Source organism: Hibiscus syriacus, unplaced genomic scaffold (genome assembly GCF_006381635.1).
Source record: "Hibiscus syriacus cultivar Baekdansim isolate YM2019G1 unplaced genomic scaffold, ASM638163v2 tig00113725_pilon, whole genome shotgun sequence".
NCBI lineage: Eukaryota > Viridiplantae > Streptophyta > Magnoliopsida > Malvales > Malvaceae > Hibiscus > Hibiscus syriacus.
The window spans coordinates 948,196-959,337 of NW_024063471.1; the positions used below are offsets into that span (position 1 = coordinate 948,196).

The 11,142-nt window shown below is 33.9% G+C and overlaps 1 pseudogene; it reads left to right on the plus strand.

Moving 5' to 3' along the window:
• The first annotated feature begins 8,434 nt into the window (after window positions 1–8,434).
• On the plus strand, window positions 8,435–10,510 carry LOC120187437 (annotated as a pseudogene).
• Window positions 10,511–11,142: the final 632 nt, after the last annotated feature.

An 11,142-nucleotide genomic window follows, 5' to 3' on the forward strand; every position in this document is an offset into this window, starting at 1 on the left:
CTACAATGATTGAAAATTATATTTTACATTATTTTTGGTGTTTTAATGAATGAATGCATGTATTAATGCAAAATATTTAAAATAAATGCAATGCAGAATGAATGTATGCAAAAGGTATTGATCTCAAAAAGTTAATTATCATAGAACAACTTCCATTGGAACAAAAAGTTTTTATTACACAATAGTTCACTTCTACAGATACGGCCTAGCCCTCCGATTAAGTTCGACAACTTCTTTAATCAACCAAGACATCTTCTTCCTAAACTCAGAAACCGAATTGATGAGATGCTCGATGACCTTTGCTTCGATAGCTAATTCCCCAATATATATGGCAACTTCACTCATCTGTATTATAGCCTCGACTACCATGTTGCTTCTATCTGTACTCTGTTCTTCATATAAATCATTCGATGTTTGCCACTGTTTAATAGTTCCTTGGAGATTTCCTTCTAGCTCAGTGATTCGTACTTGACAACTCTGCAGTGTGCTTTCCAGGCTTCGAATTCGATTTCGCAGTAAGGCATTCTCTTCATAACTTTCCAAAAGGTTACTTGGTCCTATGATAATCCTTCCTCGGAACAAGGATTCTTCGAGTTGCAGGATATAATCACTGAATTCTGTGATTTTAGCCCGACATTGAGCCAGATCCTCTTCAAGTCTCGTTTTTGTTTCCTGCATCCTTCGATTGAGACTCTGTATTTGTACATTTTTATCTCCACACCTTTTCATCCAGCTGTTGATTGTCTCTTGTCCTGCTTTGAGCCTAGTATTGAAGTGTTTCTTTTCTAGTTCCCACCTCTTTATTTTAATATCAAATTCTTCGATTTTTTGTCCTCTAATATCAAGTTCGACAAGCATATTATTTATTTCAGTTTCAAATCCCCTGATCGTGATGGTCTTCTCAGCTTCTAGCTCTTTGACTCGATCTTTCTCCCTCTTTAGTTCTTCCATAGCTTTGTGACTCTCAGCCTTGTATCTTATGATCTGCTCCCTCTTATCAAGCTCAAGCTCTTCTATTTTTTCTTTCCCTTTCTCCAAGCTCTTGAGTAGACGATCGTTTTTTTTCCTTCAAATCTCTATTTCGATGTTTCTCTGCGTTTAACTTTTTGGTTAACTGGGCTAATGCTCTGCTTGACCCAACTGTTATCCTAGATTTTTGCAGCTTGTAGTAACCTTTCTTCAGATTTTTCAACTCCGAATCTACTTTTTCTTTTCTCTTTCTTAGCATTGCAAATTGTGCGGCATGAAAGTCAACATCAATACTCAACATGAATTTGTCTTGTCGAATCTCTTCCAGCTCTTTCGACCAACCTTCTTTCTCAGCTTCGAATTCTGCTCTTAAGATCTCTATCTCCGATGGGACTATCTGAATTCGTTCCTCCATAGTTATATCCTTACTTTGGTCAGGTAGAGGAATATTTTCATTCTTTCTTACAGACCTCCATTCCTCATAATTTGGCGTCAATATTACCTTGGTTGCATTGGCTCTAGTACAGAAAGTCTTCTTCCATCCTCTAACTGCATCCGATATGTTTTTCTTGTAATTATTTCCGTAGAATACAAACTCAGATGAGTGCAGTCCAGCAGTGACTGGGATAAATTGATGGCCACCATATTGCCTCATAACCAAAAGTGGTGCGTACCCAATTGCTCCCCATAAACCGAGCAACATCACCCAATTATAGTCACCGCACTTATAGAGGAACTCACTTTGTATTTGCCAAGGGGCACGCCAAACGATATCATTGTCTTGCATATTCTTAAGGGCATTTATCCACATGTCTTTAGTGACTCCTTTTGGCCAATCTTTCTCTAGAAATTCTCTCAAAGGCGAGTAACTGGTACTAAACCGATGATATGAATTTTTTTTAATTTTCTAGAAGTGGCTACGGACCCAGACATATAGTAATTGCGCGCATCCTAAAAATCGACCACCTCCAAGCCTTCGACAAGCATTCAATGATCAAAAAGTCTCTGCTAAAATCACAGGAGCAGGGTTGACCCTTTTTTGTAATTGCTCGAATAAATCCACAACTTCAGCCTCAATAAATCCCAAGTCCTTCGGGAAAATAACTAAGCCATAAATACCCAGTGCAAAGAGGTCAAATTGCACCTTCTCGTCAGGATGACTTTGAACAATTCCTTTAATAGCAACCCAAGAAATACCTTCACTTTCACCTTTTTGTTTGGTACGAGCAACCACCTATTCCTCACGCACTCCTGCGATTTGGCTAATTTGATTCTGAAGGGTTGAGTTTTGATGGACTTGGAATAAATCCGATTCTCTTGAGCATCCTTTATACGCAACAAGGCAATATATTCTTCGATGGTAGGAACCATGTCTTCTTTATTGAAAGTGAAACAGTTGTACCCTGGATTCCAAAATTGAATCAAGGCTCGGATCAGCTCATCATCAATATCAACATATAGCAGATAGGAAATATCCCCATAACACTGGTAAAAATGTCGCTTCTTACTCGACTCCCATTTTTCCCAAATGTCTCGTAAGTCCTGGATGTCATTTCTTTTAAGAGAAACGGAAGCATAACCCGCTATATCTGACACGTGATCAGCTGGCAAACTGTCCCCTTCCAATCTTTGCAATGCTTCAGCCCACTGCCGTACCTTACAGTTTTGAACTACTTGATTTAAATACTTTTCGTCCATTATTGAAAGCTTTCCAAATTGACGATTAACTGAAGATCAACACCCTTAATCTTGAATGATGCAATGCAAATAACAAAAAAAAAAAACACAAAAAATGAAAATGAATTAGTACAAGTAAGAAAATTGATACAAATAAAAATGTCATTTAAAGATGAATATAACACCTACCCCGTCATGATATCTACCCAAACATGTTATATACCCACAATGATTTTTCAAGAAATTAATCCTAACCACATGGTATCTAGTTCGCATGCTGTTATTAAACAATATTTAAAAAAAGAAAAGAAAAGGTTCAGAAATGCTCATCCTTTGTGTACACCTATTTTGGGTACCTACTGACAAACATATGTTTGATATATCTATACCTTAGGTGATCGTTCTACGGTTCACTATATGCGTGGTTCCGATTCTAACAGAAAAAGGTACTCGAATTGTCCTTGATGTTAGTGCCCCCTTGGGCTGCCAAACCCTCAATCCTCACCCATTATAGGCTTAAACAGATCGAGTTCAATTCGAGAGGATACATTCCCTTATGTCTACGCGAAGAATAAATTCTCACGAAAACATAAGGTATATGAATCCCGAAGGTTACTTGCTAGGCCTGCACGGAGAATAAATTCTCACGAAGGCGTCGCTTTCGCCCCCACTTAGAAAGGTTCGGAGCTCGGGTATAGAGCTTATGTTATGCAAATGCTCGTGACGTGTGTGAGGAGGAACATTCAACCCTTTGACTCAAAAGAAAAATGACACTATTCGACAAAACTTTGGACAAATCTGAAAACAAAGATAAAAATGTTAGTAAGACAATAATAAAATAAAGCAATTAAAAACTTCAATAAAATGATCATAAGTTAACTAAAGACTCGAACTCATAATTTCTACCAAACGACAATGTGTAAGCGACTTACAGACTGACTCTCTAAAAAATCTGGTCCCCAGCGGAGTCGCCAAGCTGTCGTAACCGTTTTTCGACGGGGACAATCGTTTAATTGTTTTAAAACAATTACGACTTTTAATTTTGGAAAATGGGGTGATTTTGGATTGAATTGGATAAAATTGAAAAGAGTCGCCATCAACCTTTGGGTTAGGTAGGTCAAATACCTAAAAACGTCTTTTAAAAAAATAATTTTAAGAAAAATCAATTTTTTAAGATAGAAATTGGTCTACGTTTTCCAAAGATTCAATTAAAACGGGTTCGAGAGTCGGTTACACGTGGGGAAGGATTAGCACCCCCACAATGCCCAAATTTGGTACTGTGTTGTTTACACGTTGTCGTATTGGTGGAATTTATGATTCAAATATAAAGTTAAAATATGATCTGTTTATTGAGTATTGATTAATTTACTTCAACTAAAATTAACTAGAGAAAATCATTTTACAATTGACATTAATAAAATTAAAATACCAACATAGTAAAATAGAAACTTAGGGATTAAATAACAAAAATAGAAATTTAAAGTACCAAAATAAGTTAAATTATGATTACCAAGCCATTAGAATAATAAATTATATGTATATAAATATATTCAGTACATAAAAAGGAATATACAAAAAAAATTATTAAATGCAACGTATTGAAATATATGTATGTAATATGTATATATAAAACATTTATTATACTGGGAAAGCACAAAACCATGACCTACATATAATGATGCGCATGTATGTAAAAAGTATATACTTAAGTAAAGGGCCAAAATACAAGTATGAGGTCATTTAAAAAATGTAAACAACAGGAACTAGGTGTACCTGATAATTACAAGGACCAAGTAATACTAATCAACACTTAAAAGACTAAACAATAAAGCATATAACCATCAGGGGCACAACAGAGAATTTTAAACAAAAAGAACCAGAAATGAAAATAAACAGATAATCCATGACTAAAATAAAATAATAATTAAACCAAGGGCTAAATTCTAAATGTCATAAAAACATGAATTATAATCATACCAGGACCAAATTGAAATTCGGGTAAAAGAAAGTGCTCAAAATAAAAACAAATTCATTCATGATCCACGTAAGGCATTCATACAACTTTTAAGGACTGGACGCGCGAATGTACCCTTTTATAATAGCAGGTTGCAGACATGGCACCACTTCTAAAACAATGTCGTTTTGTTTAAAGAATTAAAATATGGTATTAGTTTGCCCTAACAATATGGCTTATTCATTCCGGCCGCAATCTCCAAACTTCTCATTCTCGAACTCTCTCGCGGCACGACTCATTTCACACAAAACCAAGGCTCCGTTAGTCCGGCGACACACAACCCAGCAAAGTAAATAGAATCGAAACACTCTTTTTTATTCTCTACTCTAAAAAATCTAACGAAGATAACCCTTATTTGGAACGAAACTCTCCAATCGTTCGAATCTCTTCACCCCGATAGCTTCAACTCCGGAAACCGACTCCTCAACTAGGTAAATCGACTCCTCTCTTCTTATTTTATTTATTTTTTAGATTTAAGAACATGCATATATATAAAAAAAAATAAAGGAAGAATTGAGATACCTTTAAATGGAATCGTTTCTATTGCTTGCGAAATATGGGGAAGATCCGTTACAATTTGTTTCTTCTGTTTTTCAAATCGTAGCCTTACACTATTATGTTTTTCATATCTTTTTCACTCGAAATTTTCAGTACATAGAACCCCTTTTGTTATTGATGAAAACTGTTCGAATCGTTGCTGATAATTCTCTCATGTTCCAATGTTCCCCCGCTCGATTCCTCTTCGATTTTATTATTGAATTCTTCACCGAATCTCCTTGGATGCATCTGCATTTTCTTTGCGTTTGGTATGATGCTGATGGGTTAGGTGAAATCATTAATTTTGCTTGACTTTGGTGCATGTGACTTTATGAATTTTGCTGTTTGGTGACCAACATGGTAATGATGATGTTTCAACTTGCTCGGAGGTGACTTGCCTTGGTGACTCGTCGGTGGAGAGGCTTGGTACTGTTGTTGATCTGGGTCTGTTGGGTTGCTTATAATTGGGCGCTTAATAATAATAATAATATTAATAATAATAATAATTTAATAATATTCTTTAACCCTGACAAAAAATGGGTGTCTGCACTAGTAATTATATCTTTATGAAACACTTTTCTATGCATCCATGACACATTTCGATATTTTTATCAGTTTTTTTTATTGTTCTCATTGTTTAATTTTCTTATGATTATTTGATACAGTCTCGAATGATCAAAATGACACTTATTTGTTATCATGTTGATTTGTCCTGCTTGGGCCCTTAGATGACTTTGAATATACAATTTGCATTCCGAGATAATTTTTCACAATACACGACTTTGATTTGTGATTATCGATGGTCTTTCAATATATTGATATCTTGTTGTGGTTCATTAGCTTATGGAACCAGATCTATTCACAACTTTATTTTGTTCGAGTTTTTTGGATGATTTTTAACACTTTCCTTGTATGGTCCTTATACGATCTTAAGAAATTAGTTTTGTATCAATAATTATAAGAAATGTCATAATTATGTGTTTTAGTTTACACTTATATTGTAAATCGTGATTATAATTTTAGATTTTTCTTTTTAAAAAAATTAGTGACTTCTTTTTTACGTAAAAAAACTTGTTACTTATCCACTTTAAAAAAACTAGACTTTGATCGTTAATGATATCAAATGAATTTTTGTTAAGTTGAAATATGTAGAGTTTTAATATTCAAATTCTGATTTAAAATAAGTATGGTTAAAAGCAGAGGGACTATATTTTTAAAATCTGAAGAGTATAGGTACCGGATATAAAATTACCGTACATATAAATATGTTCATGAAAAACATACACCAACCCACATCAAACAATTATAACCCCCTCAACAAAAACAATTATAACCCCAGTAACATACATTAAACGATTAATTTTATTTAATATATATTTTTAATTTCATAATGGTAAGATTGTTTAAGTATTGATTATTCTATATAATGAAGCTATTTATGAGACGTTAATTTAATTTTTTTATATGTATGCTTTGATTTGCATTTTTACCATAATAATTTACGAATCTTTTAAATTAATAATAAATATTTGATTAAAATGATACACAGTTTAAATCAACAGTAATTATTTTTAATAATTAAATAATAATTATTTATTTAATTATTTATCTATAAATCTATAAAAAGAATTACAATTAAATCATAATTATTCATTTCGTTTTTATCTATAGATCTATCTAGATCACAATAATTATATTTTAATTAAAATTTTAAGATAATTTTATGAATTTTCATACAAAAATTTATAATTTAATATTAAAAGTTTATCTTGTTGAATCAATAAAATTGATTCAAGTAGTAAGTAGCTTGATTTCTTTAAGCAAGTTCTCAGGTTCAAATATTTGTGTATGCAGAAAATCCTTGTTGGGAGATTCACCTATCAAACCCAGGTGTGACGTGAGTGGATTCAAATTAGTCAGGGAAAAGCCTTGGAACCGGGAGGGCAATTAAAAAAAATTTAGCTTGTTGAGAAAATATATAAGGATGCTTTGATAAAACATGAATTCAAATAATCTTATATTCTAAACAATTCCGATTGGAGTTGAGTTGTTCAAGTTTCTATTTAAATTTAATTGTAAATATTTATAATATTATGATATTATTTAATTGAAATTTAAACGGTTTTCTATAACCGTACATATATATTTTATTATATTTGTTCATATGTGATATACATATCAAAACCGAGAGATTCAACTTAAACTTTAAAAACAATCTTATAATTATTAAATAAAATTTTAGTTATTCGAGTTATTCGAATTTTATTTTATAACTCGTCTCGAATATGAAATTTTCTCTAGTCAACACGAATTAAAAATTACGAGTCAAGTTAACTCGAATCAAGTATTTTCAAGAGTAATCGAAAAGATTGATTTTCGAATTGAATTGAGTTTTGTTTGATCATGCTTTCAACTAAACACTGTAATCTTACCTTCATACTAAAGAAACTAAATAAAATAATATAACATTTTGTAATAATATATCCTATAATATGTTATTATTGAAAATAATTTAATGTTTAGTAAACTAATCACGCCATAAGACTCCAAGTCTTAGTACCAGTTGCTTAGCTGTGATGGTAGCAGGTTGGAAAACAACATAAGACGGGGGGCCGTCTACCAAACACAGAGAGGGTCATTCATATAATTAAGATTGAAGAAATAATCAAAATGGCCTTCTATATACTCAAAGGCCATTCTAATATTACGCACTAGTGCTTAACAACGATACACCATTTACACTTATCCCCTGCAAAAAGAGAAAATAAACAACAATGAGAATACCCCCTACTTATACCCTTTTATAATATGCTTTTAATCACAAATTCTAAACCTATACCCAACGATAATTTAAAAATATTTTGAAGGACCAACATTTATATTAACAATGTAAAAGTTTTATGCATAAAATATATATAAATAAAAGTCCATGATACACACCATAAAAAATAGATAATCACTGATAATAAGTTTCAATTTTAATGCCAACAATGGCCATTTTTTTATTAATCTAAAATAAGTATAAAATAATATGTGTTTAAAAAAATCTTAATCTTTAGATATTGAACATTCACATCCTCAATATATATATAATGCTCAAATTCAAATCTTTAAAAAAATAATAACAATGATTTTACTAAGAAAATCATTTGACCGGGAATACTATAACGTCCTTTATGTATCACTAACTACAAGCTCTTTCTCTCTCTACCCCACCCCCAAAAAAAAATTCAAAGATTCAATTTGGTTTTGTTACGCGACGCCCCGACTTTGGTTTTTTCCCTTGTTGTGTTCCAATTTATCGCTTAATTTCTTTTGGAGTCGTGATCCATAAATATAAGCCTTTGATCTGTTATGTATTTTTTTTCTTGGTACCCAAGTTTATTCTCTTCCTGATTCTGTTTAGATCCCTTTCCTTTATTTATTTATCTTTTCCATAACTGCTCATCATTGCCTCTCTCTCACCTTCTTCGGATCTATCTATGCTATTTGGTCTGAAATCCGCCTATAAATTCATCCCCCCCCACTGTTTCTGTAACCCGGGTGTTGAAAAACGAGGGAGAAGAAAAAAAGTTTAAGTGAAAATATTGAAACTTTTTTCTTTTCTTCAAAATGATAAAGATGGATTTCGCTCAAAAAATGCGCAGATGCCATGAATATGTCGAAGCTTTAGAAGAAGAAGAACGTAAACTTCAAGTCTTTCAACGCGAACTTCCTTTGTGTTTGGAGCTTGTTACCCAAGGTTTGCTTTTTCTTTGTTCTCCGTTTCAATTGTTTTTTTATTTGGGTGCTGAAATTTGTTTGGTTTTTTAGTAGCCATTGAGACATGCAAGAGAGAGATATCTGGTGGTTCGACCACGACGGATTACATGCAAGGGCATTCGGATTGTTCGGAGCAGACGACTAGTGACGTTCTGGTTTTGGAAGAATTTATTCCGATTAAGAAAGGCTCTGATTGCTCCGAGGAAGGCGATGAACAAGAATCGCATAAATCAAAAGAAGAGAATGTCCCTTCTGCTGTTGATCACAAGAGGAAATCCGATTGGCTTAGATCCGTTCAGCAGTGGAATAACAACAATCAATCCTCAGATCTACCTTTGAATGAGGTACCCTTTTCTTACTTTTATAAAATCTCCAACCAAAAGATTTAACAGTTTCTGGGATTTTTCCCCTCCTTTTTCTAGGATGCTGGTAATAATGGAAGTGCAGTGGGAGTGAAGAAAAACGGTGGAGCATTCCAACCGTTTCAGAGAGAAAAACTGCAGAAAAAAGTGTTCAATCATCTGTGGAGGCAAAAAACAATGCCTCAGCTACAAGTACTTCAACAACAGAAAGTGGAAGTAGAGGTGGTGGAGGAGAAGCCAATAATGGAAACTCTAGTAAAAAAGATGAAAAGGAAGGTCAGCCTTCGAGAAAGCAAAGACGGTGTTGGTCGCCGGAGTTGCATCGGCGCTTCTTGCATGATCTCCAGCAACTCGGCGGCTCACTCGGTGAGTTTTTATTATTTCGTTGTAGTTTCGATTATGTTGAGGACTCGATTATAAATGGATTTTGTTTTGCAGTCGCCACCCCAAAGCAAATTAGGGAGCTGATGAAGGTTGATGGACTTACGAATGATGAAGTTAAGAGCCATTTACAGGTGATTATTTCGAAAGACTCACTAATTTGATAATGAATATTTAAACCCTGTTCATACTCAAACCCAGGATGTCTAGAGATAACAATTATCCCTTTAAACAATATGATATTCTGAGAAAATACTGCAACTAGACTATTGTGTTTCCACTATATTTGGCAATGTTGATCTTGTTTTCAATAGATTTTAGGTGTAAATTCGGTATGAAATTGTTGAATAATCTCTAATCTATCTGCAGAACTATACATTTTAAAGTTCCTGCGTAGCCTAAACCTTTCATTTCATGTGTTTTTATCTGTTTCAGAAATACAGATTGTACACAAGGAGACCGAGTCAATCCCGTCCAACACGAAGCCAATCTGCAAGCACCTCAGTTTGTGGTGGTCGGAGGCATATGGGTCCCTCCATCAGAATATACCACAATGAATTCGACAACGACATCAACATTGACTAAAACCGCCACCGTGACACCAACCAGCGGAATCTACACCCCTGTAGCAACTCCATTGCCCACACTTGCTCAACCATCAGGAACAATGGTGCAAATACGGCGACCATATTATTCGGAAGAAAGCGGTAGCCATAGTGAAGGGGGAGTTCATTCAAGTTCACCTTCGACATCTTCATCTACCCACACCGACTCCGATTCGCCAGCGTTTTAGGTAGGTCTCATGATATTGGGTATATGGTGTACAAATTTTTGTAGGAAAAACCTGGGTAGACGGTTCTATATATGATATATATAGAGACAACAGTCATGATGATTTCTTTCTCTTTTTTTTCTGAATTTTTTTTAACTACATTAATCTCCTGTTGTTTAATGTTGCTTTTTGAGGGTAAACATGGATAGTGACAGACAGTGAGCTTTGAATAAATCCATACTTGTGAAAAAATTTAGATGCTTTGAATAAATTTGGAATGTTTGGATCTTATACTCCAATGCCCTATCATTTCATTGCCTGGTTAATCTAGATGGTTCCAGTGCAGAAATCTTATCCAAAATTGTTGCAGGCAACCCAAGTGTTTGGTAAGTAGGAAAAAGGAAGGTCAATTTGTAGTTGGAAACATTATGATGCGAGCACCATCTTAACTTGGTGAACAAGGAATCTTATTTATTACTATTTCAAACAGAAAAACGTTAACAATGATCCACTGAAAAGAAATACAAGAAATATCAAAGCTAATTAGCTTCATCAGGAATATATTGGAGAACGTGGAGTGGAGTAAGGTATGTAGTGATCATAAAGAATAGACCCTATTTAGTTATGGGCATATATAATTAGGAGAAAAGCCACCCTCCTCCATTAGT